General features: G+C 39.5%; 1 long non-coding RNA gene across 3 annotated transcripts in view; it reads right to left on the bottom strand.

The window, feature by feature from the left end:
- Positions 1–11100: 11100 nt before the first annotated feature.
- LOC107499917 overlaps positions 11101–19279 on the bottom strand; it is a 45654-nt gene continuing 37475 nt past the window's right edge. For 2 of the 3 annotated variants that reach the window (XR_001594402.2, XR_001594403.2), the window contains 3 exons: positions 17557–17599; positions 16016–16118; positions 11101–11508 (listed from right to left, as the gene is read on the bottom strand). This is a non-coding gene — a long non-coding RNA (uncharacterized LOC107499917). Of the gene's footprint in view, positions 11509–16015; positions 17600–19279 lie in introns of all 3 variants that reach the window. The other variant, XR_001594401.2, reaches the window with a different exon arrangement.

The raw sequence follows: 19279 nt of genomic DNA, 5'->3' as shown, positions 1-19279 counted from the left end.
AATAGTTGGCATTGCCCGGGTCCCTGGGAGACCTTCTTTAGCCCGAGGCCAACAGAACAAATGGCTCCCAAGTACCCTTTGTTCTAAACAAGGTTGTTCATTGTTCTCCGAGGTTGAACCTTGTGGAAGCTCTTGAGAAAGGGGCCAGGATGTCCCTCTGTCAGTAGCGTCACAGACTTCTTTTGATTTCCCTATTTCTTGCTCTTAGATTTCAGAATGGATTACCCTTATCTCTCTTCCAGCTCTCGAGGAGCCGACTTCTCAAGAAGAGTTGAACGCATCCTTTTGGAGTCCTTCTCATTTTCAATACACAGGAGGAAGGTGACGGACATGGTCTCAGGAAACACTGAGGCACCGAGACTGCAGCTCCATTGCAAACGGCACTCAGGTGACTCCAATAGTCTTTGCCAGGTGGCTCTGTGACAGGATGGAAACCATCCCATCTAATGCAAATGGCGTTCCAGTGTGTCCAGAAATCTGTCGTCATGAAATTGCCAGGCCAGGGTTTCATGCCTCCAGACCTGCCCTGGTCTGCCCATTTGACACAATGAAACCAGCGGGGATACGTGGCTTAAACCCTCACCCACATGTCAGCGGCGCTGTCTTCTTCTCCAACATCGGTCACCTGCGTAGGGTGCTCAGCAGCTGCTGCCTGGTGTGTCCCCATCTCCCAAAGGCTGCGCACCTATACACACATGTCATTCTCCCCCTATTGCTTTTAGGCTCTGACCCACACCAGTCTCATGTCTGAGGCTCTGAGTTGGCATTTGCTTGTTTGTTTGCTTGCTTGTTGGTTGGTATGTTTGCTTTCTTGCTTGTCGGTGTCTTGCTCTCCTTTTCAAGTCCACATAGGAGTGAAATCACAAGGGCCCTGTCCCTTGCAGTCTGACACTGACATAGTTCCATTCCCTTGATGAAGAGAGAAACTGTTCAAAAGGGCCAGTCACAAAATGAATGGGTGAGCTAAGAGCTCCTAGGTGGCATTAGCCTGAGTTCCAGGTGGAACACAGCTCCAAAATTCCCAGGGCTGTCCGGCAACATCTTGCCTCTGGCCTAAACACTGGTGGCTGGTCTGGCCACTCACCTAAAGGGGACAGCTTATGGCATTTGGGCAAATAGAATGCAGATGTGTGCACAATAAGGGAGGCAAAGGAGGTTAATGCGTATCAGTGGAGGCTAGCCTCCCAGCAGGCCGGCAGCTAATGGCTGAGCCCCTGGCAGAGGACAGGGAAGGAGTCCTGAGCCTTTGTTCTCCTGAGGTCTCTGGAGCACTGAGGCCTGTGGAGAGTGGAAAGCCAGTCCCTCTGGTCCACCCCGGGCTGAGGCAGGGAGGAAGTGGTGAGACACACTCATGGCCACTCCAGGAGGGGTCTGCTATTGATAGAGCCCCAGCTGGACACGGCAGTCCTGACCTGCCGTTTTCAGTTCAGGAAACACAAATGGCACACTCACAGTGAAATGAGGCCGCTGGCCATGACTCGGTCAACGCTGTTATCACCACCCATCCACCAGCATGACTAACTACTACACCAAACTGAACTCCCATTTTCAGGTTTCACAGTCATTCATATAAATAATTATTGTATACTTCCTTCTGCTTGCTTTGGGTTTGGTTTGCTCTCACTTTCCTTTCTTTTCCTCAGATTGGGTAATCTCGATTGGTCAATCTTTAAGTTTGTTGAATCTTTCTTCTATTAATACCTGATGTTGAGTTCCTCTTGTGAATATTTCATTTCGGTTATATCTTTTTACTGCATAATTTCTGTTTTTGTAATTTCTAACTCCTTATTGATATCCTCTATTTGGTGAAACAGTGTTGTTGTAATTTCTTTTAATTCTTTAGACATGCTTTACTTTAACTCTTCTGTAGATTGACTTTTTTTTCTGTGTATGACCCATATTTTCTTTTTTTCTTGCATGTTTTATATTTTTTGTGTTGAAAACTAAATATTTTAAACAATATAATGTAGCGACTCTGGAAATCAGATTCTATCTCTTGCCCAGGGCTTACTTTTATTGTTGTTATTCTTTGTTTGTTTGCTTTTTTGTTTGATAAGTGGTTTATCTGAACTAATTCTGTAAGGTCTGTATTCTTTTTGTGTATGGTCACTGAAGTTTCTGTTGAGTCAGCTAATGATTAGCTGAAGATTCCCTTAAAAACATGGAACCAGGGGCAGGTAAAAAAAAATGACAAAGATGACAGAGGCTTTGTTCACCCCTCGGTGGCCACATCTAAGTGGTGACAGAAACACGGAGCAAACAGCAAAGAAAATTGCCTTGGATCTATATGAATAAGCCCTACAACTAGGGAGAGAAATAAGAAATCACGCTGCAACAGGAGGAGGTAGGACGGGGTGAGGACGTGAGGCTGCCCAGTCCTAAGTGGCTGAGTGAGACAGAAGCTGCAGCAGTGGCAGCTGGCAGCTGCAGACAACACTTGAAGGGCCATGTTCGCGAGTGGACTCTCGCGGTGACGGATCTGCTCGCTCTGAGCACTAGCGCCAGGTCAACATTGAGTTGTCTGAGTGAGGCTCAGAGGTGAGGATCTCTTCTGGACAGAAGTGTTGGCAGTCTCTGTTGTTCCTCTGTTGAGCCCACCCCCTCCCAGTGTGTGGCCTCTATGCTGCCATAGCTGACATGTCATCAAACTGGGTAACAGAGGTCACTCTGCTAAGAGGATTCCCTGAAACTCCACCTCCCCCAACTCATGGCCTCACTCAAGCCATGTCCAGGTGTGTCCTCGGTGAGTCAGGTGCTTCTCGCTCAGCAGCACCTACACTCACACTGGTGGCAGCTGATCTCAGTTTCTAGTGTGATTTCTTGAGACAACTATAAGGACAGCATCTGTGGATTGCTTGCTGAATCTTAACAGGTGGTCCTGGAGAGGCACAGGCTGGGGCTAAACTTGGCCTGCGGTTGAACCCCTCTCAGGATTGTGCCACCTAAAAAGCCACACTAATAAGACTGGGAGACTTAGGAGCTTTGCTTAGGACCTAGAAACAGACACAAAAAGGCAGCCAAAATGGGAAGACAAAGAAGCAGAAACCATATGAGAGAACAAAACAGAGATCCAGAAATAATGGAGTCCAGCAATCTAACAGATGCAGAGTTCAAATCACAGGTTATAAAGATGGTCAATGAACTTAGGGGAAGTATACATAAATTCAGTGAGAACTTTAACAAGGAGATAAAAAAAAACATAAAAATGGAAATAGAAATTATAAAAAGGAACCAGTCAGAAGTCAAGAACACATTATCTGAGATGAATAGTATATTAGAGAGAATAAACAGAGTGGATGAATAGGATAGAAACACCAATATAGAGGATGGGGAAGCCAAGGACACCCAATCAGAATGGCAAGAGAAAAGAAGCCAAGACTATAATAATAATTTAAGCAGCCTATGAGACACTTTTAAATGTAAAAATATCCATGACATAGGGGTACCTGAAGGGAAACAAAACGTTGAAGAGCTATTTGAAGAAATAATGATGGAAAACTTCCCTCTCCTGGTGAAGGAAATAGACATAGAACCCCAGGAAGCTCAGAGAGTACCAAGACAAAGGAATCCAAAGAGGCCCTCACAAAGACACACCATAATTAAAATGCCAAAGGTTAATGACAAGGAGACAATCTTAAAAGCAGCAAGAGAAAAGCAGTTAGTTACCTATAAGGGAGCACCCATAAGACTGGCAGCTGATTTCTCAAAAGAAATTATGCAGTCCGGAAGGGCTTGGCACAACGTATTCAACATAATGAAAACCCAGGATCTACAATCAAGAATACTTTATCCAGCAAAGCTATTGTTTAGAGTCAAAGGATAGATAAAGAGCTTCCCAGACAAAAATAAGCTAAAGGACTTTATCAACACCAAGCCAGTATTACAGGAAATGTTGAAGGAACTTCTTAAAAAAGGAAAAGGACATATATCAAAAACAGGAATAAAGAATGGTAATAACCACATTCCTATCAACAACACCTCAAATGAAAAAGAATTAAGTGCTCCAACCAAAGGACAGAATGGCTGAATGGGTAGGAAAACAAGACTCCTACATATGCTGCCTATAAGAGACTCGCTTCAGTTTAAAAGACACACATGGATAAAAGAAAGGGGATGGAAAAAAATATGTCCTTGATGGACCTAGAGGGTATTGCACTGAATGAAATGGGTTGGATAGAAAAAGACAAATATCACATGATTTCACATACATGTGGAATCTAAAGAACAAAATAAACAACAACAACAAAAGCAGACATAAACTCATAGGGCTACTAGATGGGAGGCGGGTTGGGAGGGATGGCAAAAAAGAAGGCAAAGTTATTAAGAGATACAAATGGATAGTTGCAGAATAGACATGGAGATGTAGAATATACCATTGTGAAGATGGTTAATAATATAATAAATATGTAAGGGGGATGAAGGAGGAAGAGATTTAGTGGGGTGATTGCTTTGTGAGTTATGCAGATCTCTGGTCACTAGGCTATACAATTGAAATTGGTATATTATTGTATGCTGATTATAATTTTAAAAAATCATTGAATCATATAATATAAATACAAGCAACTAATTGTCTGTTATATTTCAATAAAGCTGGGGGGAAATTTTCAAATAAAAAAATAAAAATATGGGACCAATAAGTCTCCCAATACATGCTGAGTGGCTCTCTGTGTGTACAAACCTTTAACACTCAGCCTAGCAATGGACAACTCTACCTTATCTTTCACTTCCTGCTTGCGTAGAGCCTCGAGTTCAGCCAGATGTTGAAGTTGAGGGCCTTTCATGTCTTTGCTGAGCATGTGCACAGCCTTAGGCATGTACATACTCTACCTAGGCGTGTGGCCTTCTAGAGTTGCAGAAAGATTTTAGAGCTTTTCAAAGGTGCTATGGATGCCCATTCCTCAGTTTTGCATTTTTAGATTTTTGGCTAGCCTATTGTTCATCCTAAGCATTATTCTTCACTTCAGGCAGTTGTGAAGTAAAACAATTGTTTCTTGATATTTTGAGGAAATGCCCTTGGGGAAAGGCTTTTTGTACTCTGAACCTCATGTCAAGCCAAATAAAGACAGCCTTGCAAATGGGATCCTCCAGAGAACATCCAAACAAGTCAACTAATGACAGTTCTCTTGGAACGACGTTTTGAAGGAACTCCAAGCCCATTCTGTCATCTTTAGTGACTGCTGGGCTGTTGTTTTTCACCATGGTTGCAGTTTGACGTTTTCAAGGTTATTTCTGAGGTGGGGGTGGTGGGGGAGAGAGCAAGTTAAAATACCACAAAGCTCACTACTCTTATCATAATTCAGCTGTATTTCTGGCAGCTCCCCATATGGCTGCAAGCCTTTGGCTGCTTTTTAGAGTTCTGAGTAAGTTGATTTTTGACAATTTTTTCCCAGTTTTCTTGTTGCTTCTATGGAAGAGATAATTTAGGGAGGCCATTACTCCACCATTTTCACCAACATCACAGAGGTACAGTTTTAACTATTACAGGTATCTGTTTTTTTCAGGCAATGTCAGTTTAGTAAAGAGGAGAAACCACTGACAGCAAAAGGAAGTGGCAGCTGCCACAGAAAGGAAGTACAGAAATACCACCATGGGGCAAGCTGTATGAGATAAAAGGTTCTTGTTTTTCAATCGCTTTTGAGTCCACTCATTTCATCCCAGTTGTATTAGTCAGCTAGGGCTGCCATAACAAAATATCATAGACTGTATAGCTTAAACAACAGACATTTATTTCTCACAATTCTGGAGGCTGGAAGTCCAAGACCAAGATGCTGGTAGAGTTGTTTCCCCTGAGGCTTCTCTCCTTGGCTTGCAAATAGCCACCCTTCTGCTACCTCCTCACATGGTTGTCCCTTGATGCATGTGCATCCCTAGTGTCTATCTGTATGTCCATGTTTCCTCCTCTTTTAAGGACACCAATCATATTGGACTAGGGCTCATCTAATGAACTTTCAAGGTCCTATCTCTAAATAGAGTCATATTGTGAGGTACTGAGGGTTAAGATCTCAACATATTTTGAGAGAAGTAATAGTTTTTTCAACAATATATACACGTATATATTGTTGGGACAATTGGATATCCGTATGCAAAAGAATGAAGTCGGACCCCCACCTCACACCATATACAAAAAGTAATGAAAAATAAATGTAGAGCTAAAACTATAAAACTTAGAAGAAAACGGGTATAAATCTTCTTAACCTTAGATTATGCAATTTCTTATGCAACTAAAGCATATGAACAAAAGAAAAATAGATAAAATGGATTTCTTCAAAATTAAAAACTGTTGTTTTTCAAAGGTCACCATCAAGAAAGTGAAAAGACAATCTCATAATGGGAGAAAATATTTACAAATCACATATTTGTTAAGAGACTTATATCCATAATATAGTTTTTAAATCTCTTGCAATTCAACAATAAAAAAACAAATAATTTAAAAATGGGCAAAGAAGAATAGACATTCTTCAAATAAATAGCCAATAAGCCTAACGAGAAAATTCTCAACATCATTAAGGATGTTTAACATTATCAGCCATCAGAGAAATAGACATCAAAACCTCTGTGACATACCACTTTGCACCTACTAAGATGATTATAATAAAAAGATAAACAGACAATAACAAATATCAGTGAGGATATGGAGAAAATGAAATTATTGTACATTGCTGGCAGGAATGTAAAATGGTGCAGCTGCTTTGGAACACAGTTTGGCAGTTCCTCAAATGTTGACCTTAGAGATACCATGTGACCTAGCAATGCCATACTTATGTATATATATCCAAGAGAATTGAAACAAATACTCACATGAAAATCTATTCATGAATATTCATAGTAGTCAAAAATAGAAGCAACCCAATTCCATCAACTGATGAAAAGCTAAGTAAAATGCTCCATTAAATATTTTCTACAATGGAATATTATTCAGCCAAAAAAAGGAAGGAAATTCTGACACATGTTACACCGTGTGAACCTTGTAAAGAAAACATTATACTAAGTGAAATTAGCCAGTCACAAAAAAACAATATTATTCCATTTATATGAAATATCCAGAATGAAAATACATAGAAACAGAATTAATGATTGTTAGTAGCTGAAAGTTAGAGGAATGGGATTGACAGCTAAGGAGTAACAGGTTTCAGTTTGAGGTGATGAAAATGTTCTGAAATTAGTCGTGATGTTTCTACAAATATGTGAATATACCGAAGGCCTCTGGATTGTACACCTTTTTTTCCTTTTGACCTACATTGTTTCCCACTATTTTTGTCATGGGAAGTAGGAGACCCCAGACCCCCTAGACACCTTCATCTTCTTGGCATGGAGTTTCTCCTTCCGGCGCTCACCAAGAATCTCCCGATGGGGCACTTCCTGCTCTTAAGCAAGCTTGCAGAGCATGTAACTGCATCCAGATTTATGAGGCTGGGCCATGCCCAGAAAGCTGCTACCCTGGCTGAGCACCCTGGCGAGACCCTGGCACCAGGCAAAGGAGTAGACATGAACTGTACATTTTAAATGGGTGAATTTTATGTATTTGAATTCATAAATCTCAGAAAACAATACATACATACAACTGTACCTCTGTAAGTGCAAATAGGTTCTGAAATGATTCTTTCAAGAGTTTAAGTGAACCCTAGGGCAGCTGTCACGGCAACCTGGGGGGTCTTTGACTTCCTAACTCACAGCTGTACTCTTGATAGCTGAGGTTGCCATTACATGAACTGAACAAGTGAGGAGTCACGGTGAGTGTTTTATAAAAATAATGTTGAGTACCACGCACAGCCTGCTGACCTGGATCTGACACAGTGGCAATGCATGCTTTCCTGAATCTCAACGTTGAGGACTATAGACAGCCACCACAGGTTTGGGCAAAACCTGTCATGAAAGCCTATCAAATAGAAAATTATGTTTATTTTGGGGGAAGCTTCGGGGGGATCCTCTTGGAGGGAAACAATGGGACGTAGGACACTTCAGTAGCTGCTGCTGCACGGAGACCTGCTTGGCTGCTGGGCTGGAAATCCCGGCTCTGCCCACTTCCACGGCCTCTGCCCAGAGGACCCTCTGGAGGACATGCATTCCTCTGAGAAAGCTTGAAGAGCAGATTTTGGGTTAATATCCGATTGGGACAACATACAGAGACATTTCCAGTCATGAATTCGGACCAGCATATAGCACTCAGACTTTCCCAGGGGCGAGCTGAAATAGTTGCTAAATATGACAGGATGAGAAGGCACAAAGATTGAACTGTGGGAAGATGCTGATTACCTGGTTTAACAAAGTCACAGATAGATTTGGGTTTTTACAAAGTTACTGCTGATGGCTTTTATCGTTTGTCACTGTAGACTAGAGTTTTGTGTGCTATTGAAGAAAGTCACATGGCATAAGCATTTACATATTGCTCCTTGTCATTTACATATTGCTCCTTGATGAAAGGGTATTTCTGCTATGTTACTTAGTTCTTTGCAATTTTTGATTGGTTCTCCAATGAAATTAAGTTTTAAGTGTCAATGTGAGTACAATGGAATGGCATAAACTAACTTTGTAGCCTTCTCTGAGGCTGCTGACTTCATATCTAATTACAATTTTAGTAAATTAAATAACTTGTTATGATATGTGAAGAAGAATGTCAGTAATTAACAAATGCAGTACAGGACTAACTTGGTTTTATAACAGATTTCACAATAAATATGAAAGCTATTGCCAAACCAGCTTGGCTTGATGCTGGAACAGGAATATCTTTTTTTAGTACTCAGAAATTAGGAGTTCTCCTGGGTCTGTATGCTTGTGATGGAGTTAAATCTGGAGAATGGAGAAACTCGGCTTAGTTAAGAAGTTAGAGAACTTTCAACGTTTTTATCAAAAATAGTCACTGCTAGTCTGCTCAACAAAAAAATTCTTGGTATTTGGAAAATGATAGACAATACTTTTAGGTTACAAGTTATTATAGAAGAATTAGAAGGAAATTGTACCAAAAATAAAGATAAAATTATAAAAAATAAATAAAAAAATAAAAATGTTTTTAAGTATCTGAAATTCAACTTTGTGAGGGCTCTTGGCCTTTAGAGAGGTGTTCCAACATAATCAAAACATCTGTACGACACAGAAGACTCTTAACTCTCTGTGAGGCCAAGGTGGTTAGAGAAGTGCTTGAAGTCCCTTCCAGAATTACGAGCATTTATTCTCTCATGAAAAATCCAAGAAACAGCCCCACCTGACCTTGACAGAACCCTAGAAGAAACTCTGCTACCACATTCAGACCCTATCTAATGAGTAAATAAATAAACCAAGTGGTTCCAAAGTTTGGAAATTGACACATTTCACGATCACCATATTTGCTTCAAATTATTTTAAAGAGGTAGAAGATACTCCAGGCTGCATATGTTTCTGTCCTTTTCCTAGGGGCTAAGGGCAGTAAATGATACAGCTGGTAATATTCTCAGTTCTGGGGTTCTGCTAAGCATTTTTTATGTAGAAGTCTTGCAGATGGTTTTAAAAAATGAAATGGTCTGTCCTCCCCACACAATCCACCCCCACAAGAGGGCCGCAGTAATTCTGTATCTTGAGACAGTTATTTTAAAAACTGCAATAAAGTGTCCCCGAAGTATATGGCTTCCATTTTTCATAGCACTTGATGTCTAAATAACCTTAGGAAAGTTCTTTAACCTAAGTTACAAAGTTCTTTGTAAAACGGTGTTAATAGTACTACTTTCTTCATAGTGTCAGTGTGAGGACTGAATTGGTGCGTGTCAAACAGGACTGCTGCACTGCCACCCGCAGGTGGCACCATCTTCACAGTCGAATGGACTGGGTGCAGCTCCACTACCACTTTTGGACACGCCTCCATCTGTGCACTGGCTGGTCTGGGAGTGCATTGGGCATTAGGGAGAGCACTTGGGTGGAATGCTCCTTGTGTTTCACTTCCACATCCCCCACCTAGCATAGCGGACCTCGTGGATCCATCTATCCACTTAAGGGGCCAGCAGTGCCGCCATGATGCCAAAAGTACTGGCCAGGCCAAAAGTCAAAATCAAGTCCTTCATAAGGATTGTAAATACCTCTTCATCAGGGCTTGTATACTGGGTGTGAAACATGATCTGTTACATCCCATTTCCCGAATTATCTGGACCAGATCTAAGTACGTGGTCTATCTGCTCATTGTCTCTGGCAGCTACCTGTGTCGGCCCACACTGTCCATGCAGCAGACATGAGCCAGTTAATGAGGGAATGATTACTTGCACCCCACATTGTATGCACCACATTCTGCAGGCGCTGCCTGAGGGACGGTTATCACCATTACGGAGGCCAGCTGAGCCATCTTTTCCAGAGATAATTCAGTCTCTTCGACCCAATCATACCACAGCCAAAGCAGTCACCCAAGAACCATTTCCCCTGCTTTCTGCCGTACCTGTTACATCAGGTCCTGGAGTTACACGGGGGTGTACTGGATCAAGTGGTTTACTTTTAAATCTTGGGGGCACTGTCAGCTTGCCTCCTCTCCCACCCCCCCAGGACTAATGGCTATTCCACTTCAACCTGTTGCCATATCAATGGCTGTGCCTGCCACAATACCACCGGTGTGCTCCCAGACTGGGATGATGGCAGTGACCCATCAGGACCCTGCAGCATATGTTCCACTGCCGGCAGCCGCTTTTCCAGCACTTCTTCCTGGTGTTATTGCTGCTGCACTCATTGAGCATGATCCTGAACCTCCAGGCTGGCCTGCCGCAGCACTGCCAGAAACATCCAGGCCACCTGACCCACTGCCTCCCGGTGAGCATTCAGGACATTCAGTTCCAACATCACCAAGGCTTCCCAGACATAGCTTCACTCCATCCCCAATCTTCTGCAAGCGTCCACGTAGCCAGATACGCAGCCATGGGATACCACTTGGAGGCAGGGGCCACATGTCTGCCACCTGAGACTTCTCCTAACGGGAACTGTCCAGAGCGCTGGGGCCATACACATCTCATCCAGTCAACTATGCCAAGCCTCAGCAGTAAGCTCATCCTGCAAACTACACCAAGTGTCGGGGCCAAGCTGATCAAGGAGGGAAGGTTAGATAGTGAAACACCCAGTTGGAAGAATGCACAAAAGACAAACACGAGAATGAAATAGCAGGCAGCAACTTTATTGTGCAGAGCACCATTCTGTTGGGGGAAGTGCAGTTCTATTGGGAGAAGTGCGGTCTACTGCGAGGGATGCGATATTGCATGCACTTCTGCTCCGCTTTCTTTTGTTTCCCTTCTTGTGCTCCCCTTCTGCGTTCCAGGAGACCGCATAGCTCCACACATAGTAGTGTACAATAGTGGCATTCAGACACACATGCATGATACAATGAGCTGAAGTATATTTACATATTTTAGGCACAGGTGCCCCACTACACTAATGTAATATTGTAAATCTGGGGTCCTATTCCTAGCCACAGGTCTGGATCACAATCAGACCTTACACCAGCCAGTCCTTGGATTCAGCCAGGCCTGGCACCCACAAGACCCTTTCTGCTTTCATTCCCATGTGGACCTGGAACAGAGGGCAGAATGGAAAGAAGCAAAAGGAACAAAAGTGAATTCAGAGGTTCAGATAGCAGACCTGGCTGACCAGAGCCTCAGGGCTGCAAGACAACAACATTTGTAAAGAGGGTCAGCGCCTGGTCATCAGTGCTGAGCTCACGAAAGACTAATCGGATGATGGCTAATGAGTTAGCACACCTGAAATTTTCTTAAAGTTATGAAACTCATTTTTTGGCTAGGTTTTATTTGGTCAAAATGACAGAGTGCAGCAGGGTTTGGGACACCAGCCTCGAGCTGGGTTTTCTGGTTACGACAGACTGCGGACAAACTGGATCACTGTGTGGACTTGATGGGATTATTTTCAGTGGAGTAACAGATACGGTAGCAAAGTGCATTGGTGTAATGTGAGAGAAAATTGAAAATGACTGGCAGACCGAGTACATGACCGTTTCATGAGAACATGTCCAATATGTGAATCACTTAATTTGAAAATGAGGCAAACACAAAAGGAGCGGTTTGACTCTCAGTAAGAAGTTGGCTTCTCAAAGGCCAGAGCTGTTACCACTTAATACTTTCTGCATGGAGTAGCCCAGAATGGAGAATTAAAAAGAAAGCTATGATGGTCACTTGATGCTCATTTTATCAATAATTTACAAAAGTGAAGCTTTTTAGAAAAATGAACATTCTCATTGAGGACAAAGGATACTGTAGAGGCTCAAGTAATTTTATCACTGTTTGGAATAATTGTTCTCTTTGTAAAATTGTAATCCAAAGGTAAATCTGGATCTCTGGGTAACCCTTGGTTATAGTTCTATGATCTAGATTGAATTAATTTAGACAAGTAATGTGCAACTTCTAAAATTATATTACAAAGAAACACATAATTTAAAAATAACATTTCTTAAAATAAACATAAGAATTCATTTTGATGTAATAAAGGTTATCAAGAAAGTGGTAAAAGCTCTTTTATGAATAAAAAATATATAGCTATCATATCTTAAGAATAAAGCTTTTCTTGAGTTTGCATTATTTTAACAATTTCTTATTTTTCCCCCTCTCTAATTCCCCCCCACTTCCACCCCTGACCTATGGATATTACTGTTTCCCCTTAAAAACTGGCTCTCTGAAGGCAGGGCGTCTCCTCCCACATTTTCGAGGCATGCACTGGGGGCCAGGCGCACCTGGAGTATGGTCCATGGCTCCATCTGGGGCGCAAACCTAGAACTTTCTGCATGTAACGCAGACATACTAACCACTACACTATGCAGCCACCCCAATTTGAACAATTTCTGCTCTAGAGTATAACTGAGTTTCACATGATGTAATTGTTTTTAAGAGCATGTATATCAAAGTTTGTTAAAGTTTAGACTTCCTATTTTGTCCTCCAGAGTAAGTATCTCTGCCCTAATCCTGCGTATAATTAATTCACTGGAAAAATTAATTTGCTTTTATAAGAAGCCAATTAACTTTTTGTTATCGATGTGACTGAATTTAACACTTTTAAAATAAGTGTCAGTGCTTATAGAGGCACATGTTTTTTTAATGTAGGCACCAGTGGAATTGTAGAAAAGAGTTTACCATTGGAGAGATGTTTTATCATATTCCTGTTTTACTGGTATTTTTTATCATAGCGTTAGTAACTCAATTTCCTTGAGTTTTCTCTTCTGTCAAATAAAAATAATAACATCTATCTGGCAGGATTATTGTGAAGATTGAATGAAAATATATGTACCTTACACTAGTACAATGTCTGCCACCTGGTACGCAGTGCTCCCCCTCCTGGAACCAGCCAGTCCAGTGATTAAAAATATACATAGTAAATGATGCTTTATTTTCTTGTTAATAAGTTTTTAATATGAATTTTTATTACTCTTTATGTTGGTGGTCATTGCTTTTGTGATGGTGAGCTGTGATGTCCAGTAGTACCACAGTGAAAATTCTTGTCACTTCCCACAAGAGGAATATAGGTATTATAATATGTGAAGGCTTCTGTTTTGTTTTGGTCTCTAAAAATTGACATGATATGAATTTGTCAATGAGGTAAACTTCCAATTCTAGTTTGAGCTTTTCTAAATTAACATTATATTTATTTTAAAAGTTAATACAGTTAAAATTACAAATTTGTGTAAAGGGGATCAGTTTTAGTAATACTTTGATGAATAATGGATCTGTTAAAAATGTTAAAAACAAGCTTGGAAAAATACAACATTATATATTTGGGTTTAAAATGACACTGACTAATGATCTCAATGGTGAGAAGTAGATATTTAGTTTCTTGCCAGATACTCTATATTTTTTAACTTTTGACATGCATCTGAAGTGATACTTCAAAAAAATCAGTGATGTAAATGTCCATCAAAAGATGACTGGATAAAGAAGATATGGTACATATATGTGGTAGACTATTACTCAGCCATTAAAAATGAAATTTTACCATTTGTGACAACATGGAGGGTATTATGCTAAGTGAAATAAGTCAGACTGAGAAAGACAAATACCACATAATTTCACCTATATGTGAAATCCAAAGAAGAAAATAAACAAAACAGAAACAAACTCATAGATACAGAGGACAAACTTATGAATGCCAGATGGGAAGAGAGATTAGGGTACAGGTGAAAAAGATGAAGGGATTAAGAAGACAAGTTAGTAGTTATAAAATAGTCACAGGGACATAAAGTACAGCATAGAGTCTATAGTCAATAATATTATAATAACTACGTATAGTGACGGACACTAGACTTATCAGGGGGATCACTTCATAAGTTATATAAAAGTCTGAGCACTATTTTGTATACCTGCAACTAATGTAATATTGAATGTCAGCTGTAATTGAAAAAAAAATACAATTGAAATAAAAAGAGATTTAAAAATCTTTTAGAGATTAAAGAGTGTATATGGGTTTATGTGCATATATTTTATAATATAGCTATAGAGTTAGTGTGTACATTTAGTCAGGTCAGGTTGCCATAACAGAATATCACAGACTGGGTGTCTTATACAGCAGACATTTATTTTCTCACAGTTCTGGAGACTGGAAGTCTGAGATCAGGGCACTTGCATGGTCAGGTTCCGGTGAGGACAGAATGCTGCCTTCTCACTTGTCCTCACTTAGAGGAAAGTGAGAGAAAGCAAGCAAGCTCTCTGGTGTCTCTTCTTGCAAGGGCAATCATCCCAAGATAAGGGCCCCACTCTCCTGGCCCACCTAAACCTAATTCTTTGCTAAAGGCCCATCGAGGGTTAGTACTTCAACGTGTGAATTTTAGACAATTCACACGTTGAAGTACAATTCAGTCTATGGGGAGTGTGTGTGTGTGTGTGTGTGTGTGTGTGTGTGTGTGTGTTTAGGAAGTGAAGAATTTATTGAAAAAATAATGAAATTAAAATTACTGTATTTTAGGATTGCTTCATAATTAGATATATGATAGAAAGATTTAGAATGCTCTCCTGAAAACATAGTACAATTTTCTTTCATGATTGTTTTATTTTTGTCTCTAAGTTGAAACATTAGTGTACTTTTATTGGTATGTTAGGAGTCACGGGAAATAGTATTCTCACAATGATTTTTCTGGACATATCATTAAAAGGCAGCCAGTCACTTTATTTCAGAGGTTTTTATCCATGGGAGAAAATGAAAAACTACATGAAAATTACAATACACTGTGAAACATAATAATAGGAGCTCACAGTACTGAGGTACCATGTTAGAGAAACATTTAACTGTCTGAACATGATCAACATAGTTTTGAACTGTATTTTGAAGGAAAGTGGAGTTTAGCCACTCCACTAAAATGTGGAAGGATCTTCCATGCTAAGGCTTTTCAGCATATACAGAAAGAAGTTTACATAAGGAATATGGGAGAATGTATTGCTTTCAGAAAATTTTAGTAATTTAATTTATCGAGGGCAAAATTGGAAGTTATATAACGATACCAATTGAGACTCAAGAGAAATAAAGATTTCCTATAATAGAATACTTTACTGTATTCTTGAATTTAGATTTCATTCCTCTGATAATTTCTAAAAACTGCCTAAGAATTTCAAGTTAGAACAAGGGCTAAGATAGTGCAGTAAGAGTTAGGTGATGCATCTGGGAACATTTACTACACTCAAATAACTAGTTTTCTCTTTTAATAAAATGTTGTCTTTATAATACCTAAGCACTAAATTAAATTATGTAATTTAAAGATAGCAGAAAATCCTTCATAACATATGTAAGACATAGAGATGTAAACTGTATTTAAAACAATAAGAATTATTGGTCAGTCTCTTTAAAGGCTATTTTCTTCACTATGTATATTATTCCCAAATTCCCCCCCCACACACACACTTTTTTTTTTTGTCCACGTGGTAACCTGTGGACTCCAATTCTTTGCTATAAAATATACAATTTTCTACTTTTTGAGAACTGCCTTGAATGTCTTCATTTTAGTCTTCTCAAGAACGAAGATGGATGAAAGCTCGCTTGCGTTTCTCACCAACTTATCTAGGAGACAGTCACAAAAAAATGTACTTACTATTTGAGGTGGATCCAAAACTTCCTCACAGTTTCATTCCAATAAAATTCCCATCTTTGTTCTTCAAAACTTCTCGCCCCATGTCTAGCCATTCCTTGGAAGCCTCAAGAGAAGGAAAAAGATGGTGCAGAACACTTTCCCTTTAAATAAACTCAACCAATTGTGTGCCTTTTCTCTGGGTTTTCATTTGGAGCTCATTTCTTTATTAATAGAAGTATGCCCCCAGTCTTCCCTATTATATTGCTTGTTAACATTTCTAGCTAAAACATTGTGACACTAAGGTCAAGGTCATAGAACTCATCAGGGCATTGCTCCTTTAGCTTTCTTTTTTTTTTTCTTGTCTTTACTGCCACCTTTTAAAAATATTTTTTCAATGAAAAATTTACCATTTCTTACTTTCTCCGCATAGAACTACTAACTGCAAGTAGATTCTATTAATAAAGTTGTTACCTTGGATAAGAAATAAGTAGCCAATTATTTAGTTCTAAAATTAATAGCAGTCATTTGAGCACATGGGAAGAATTTTTGACCTTCCAGAAGAACATTTGTAACAATTGCATGTAGTGCCCTGACTGTCTCAGTTCATTTCTTAGTCTAACACATAAAGGCATTTTGGTAATCTCATTGCATCCTGCAGTTTATGAAGACAATCCTACGTTAATAAAAGAGTCAATAGAATTGCCATGATGGATTCAGTAGTACTTGGATAATAAACAGAAATGTTTTGTTTTTTATAAGGTATCCAGAAATTTGGATAATAAAAGAATTAAGTATTGGCAGAAGATACTACTGTTTGAATAAATGTGAACTGAATCAAAATGCGTATATGGGCTTAAATTTGACCTAAAACATGAAATGAACTATTAAAAAAAAAATCTAAGGCTGCCGATTATCTTCTTCATCAATCATCTCTTTATCATTTATTAATTATCATGCTTTTGAAGATTTTTAGAGAAGTACATAGTGTAGAGTGGCTCCTCATTGGTTTCCTCTTATTCCTGGGCACACAGTTAGACTACATTTCCTAGCCTCGCTTGCTAGATGGAACCATGTGACTGAAGTCTGGCCCATAAAATGTGGAACAATATGGTCTGCATCATTTCCTGGTCAGACTTAACCTTTTCACACACACACACACACACACACACACACACACACACAACAGAAAACAAAAAACTTTGGGAGTCACATGTTAACAATTGCAGAATGACAATATAAAAGGAACTTCAGCTTTTTTTTTTTTATTTCAGCTTGGAGAACAGCTACCTAACTAGAAATGTTCTCACCGAACTGTTATATGCGCAAGAAATTTAGGAGCTTATCTACCATGTTAGTTCATACCATTTCCACTAACATAGTTTGTCAACATTCTTTTTAGTATAAAACAACTAATGACATAAAATATTAATCATTTTATAAACTTCTCATTATATTTCAATATTTCCTAGTTTGTCATTTTTAAAACAGCATTTATGGTAGAACACTTTTATTCTTACATATTTTTTAATATGTTCAATGACTAGCTTTGGCAAAGTACTTACACACTATTTCAGATTGTCATGATATCCAATACATTATCTTTCCCTAATTGAAAAAAGAAAAAGAAAAAAAGAAAGTAATATTACTGAAAACTTCATGTTTCCTTCCCCTTCATTTTTTCACACCTCAGCTAGATGCATATAACTTCCAGAGATACAAAACTTTGTTATCAATCCCTAATTATCAGGATGATCCCTTATGTTGGAATTGAAGGATGGTAGAATATGCCAAACATATTTATGCTACAGGGAGTCAAAGCCAAGAGAATACTATACAAACAGACGTTGTTAAAATAATTCTTATCTCCCTTTAACCTCCCTACAGAGATTAATTATTTTCTACAGCTCTCTCTCTTTGTTCAACTTAATGTGAAAGCATGTAGGTTCTGTCATTCCTTTGGGTCTTTGTTTCCTTTTGAGGGCTCCCATGGCATGTAAAGTTTGTATAACTGTCTCCTGTTAATCTATCTGATGTCAGTTTAATGCTTAAGTCTAGCCAAAACCCCCTGAAAGTTAGAGGTAAAAGTGTACCTCCTGTACAAAATTGTTTCAGGTGGAAAAACTTTTGCTTCATGTGATCAAATTTTGGGGAACACAAATTTATAAAGTAAGATTTCTGTGCTTTGTAGGGTATGAGAGGAGGATGCTCATGAGTTACACATGAAAGGCAGTCGTCTAAGGTAAGTAGCACTGTGAGCTGAGGTTTAGTATTTACAACTTAGGAATGTCTTAATTTCACTACTGACTTTTTTGAATTCCTTAGGAAAAACTAATTTTCAACAGATGAGTAAGTATTAAAGAGAGGTTCTAAAGTATTTGTTTAGCTTATATTTTGAACTGGATTCTTAACCTAAACCCCTCTTTGACCCAATTAACTTATATTATTTTTGAAATGGCAAGTCATTAAATCTTTAAATCTCAGAATAAATTGATTAGTTAGTTTAGGTTAGGCTGCTATAAAAAGAAAACCTTAAATATCAGTGGTTTAAAGAGCAAAGAAACAAGTATGTTGGGCTCATATGACAGTCTAAAATGAGTGTTTTGGCTTGATGGTGGTTCCTCTGCACGCTGTTCTTCCATGTAGTCATTCAGGGACTTAGGCCAACTTAGCACCTTCCATCTTTAGCATTCTGTTTCAAAATAACTTCAATCGTTGTCATTTCAGTCCATGGAAAGGGAAAGGGGGAAGAAGTCGACATCCAGAGATTTTTCCAAACCAAGTGAGGTGAAAGTTGAGAATTTTATATCAGCTCATATTTTATCGTGAAAATCCAGGCAAATGTCCTCACTTGGTTTGAAAAGACAGAGGAGAGGACTTTGAAAACATGGCAGAGTGAGAGACATTCCTAGATCTCTCCCCTTGAAACAATAATAAGTTGAACTTCTAAAACTCAACAAAAAAACATCCAAATTGCACACCAACACATCTGAGTGTGAGATCTGCACATAAGAGCTACCAAAGGTCAGGACCCCATGTGTTGGGCAATAGAAGGGGATAAATAAAGAAGCTGCCTCTCAGAGCTCCCTACACGGGAAGGGGGAAGGGAGAAGGAACAGTGAGTATCCTGAATAGCCCTGCCTGGGAAAGCTGCGAGCTCTCTGTGGCCAGAGGGCGGGAGGGTCCAGTCATCAGGGCAGACTGCAAAGAAGTGGAATGGCAGAAAAACAACAGTTGATTTTTACTGGTGGTGGTTACAAAACCAAAGCAGAGCTGCAGCCCCCAACC

Source organism: Rousettus aegyptiacus, unplaced genomic scaffold (assembly GCF_014176215.1).
Source record: "Rousettus aegyptiacus isolate mRouAeg1 unplaced genomic scaffold, mRouAeg1.p scaffold_m13_p_12, whole genome shotgun sequence".
Classification (NCBI taxonomy): domain Eukaryota; kingdom Metazoa; phylum Chordata; class Mammalia; order Chiroptera; family Pteropodidae; genus Rousettus; species Rousettus aegyptiacus.
This window is presented reverse-complemented; position numbering and strand designations above follow the sequence as displayed.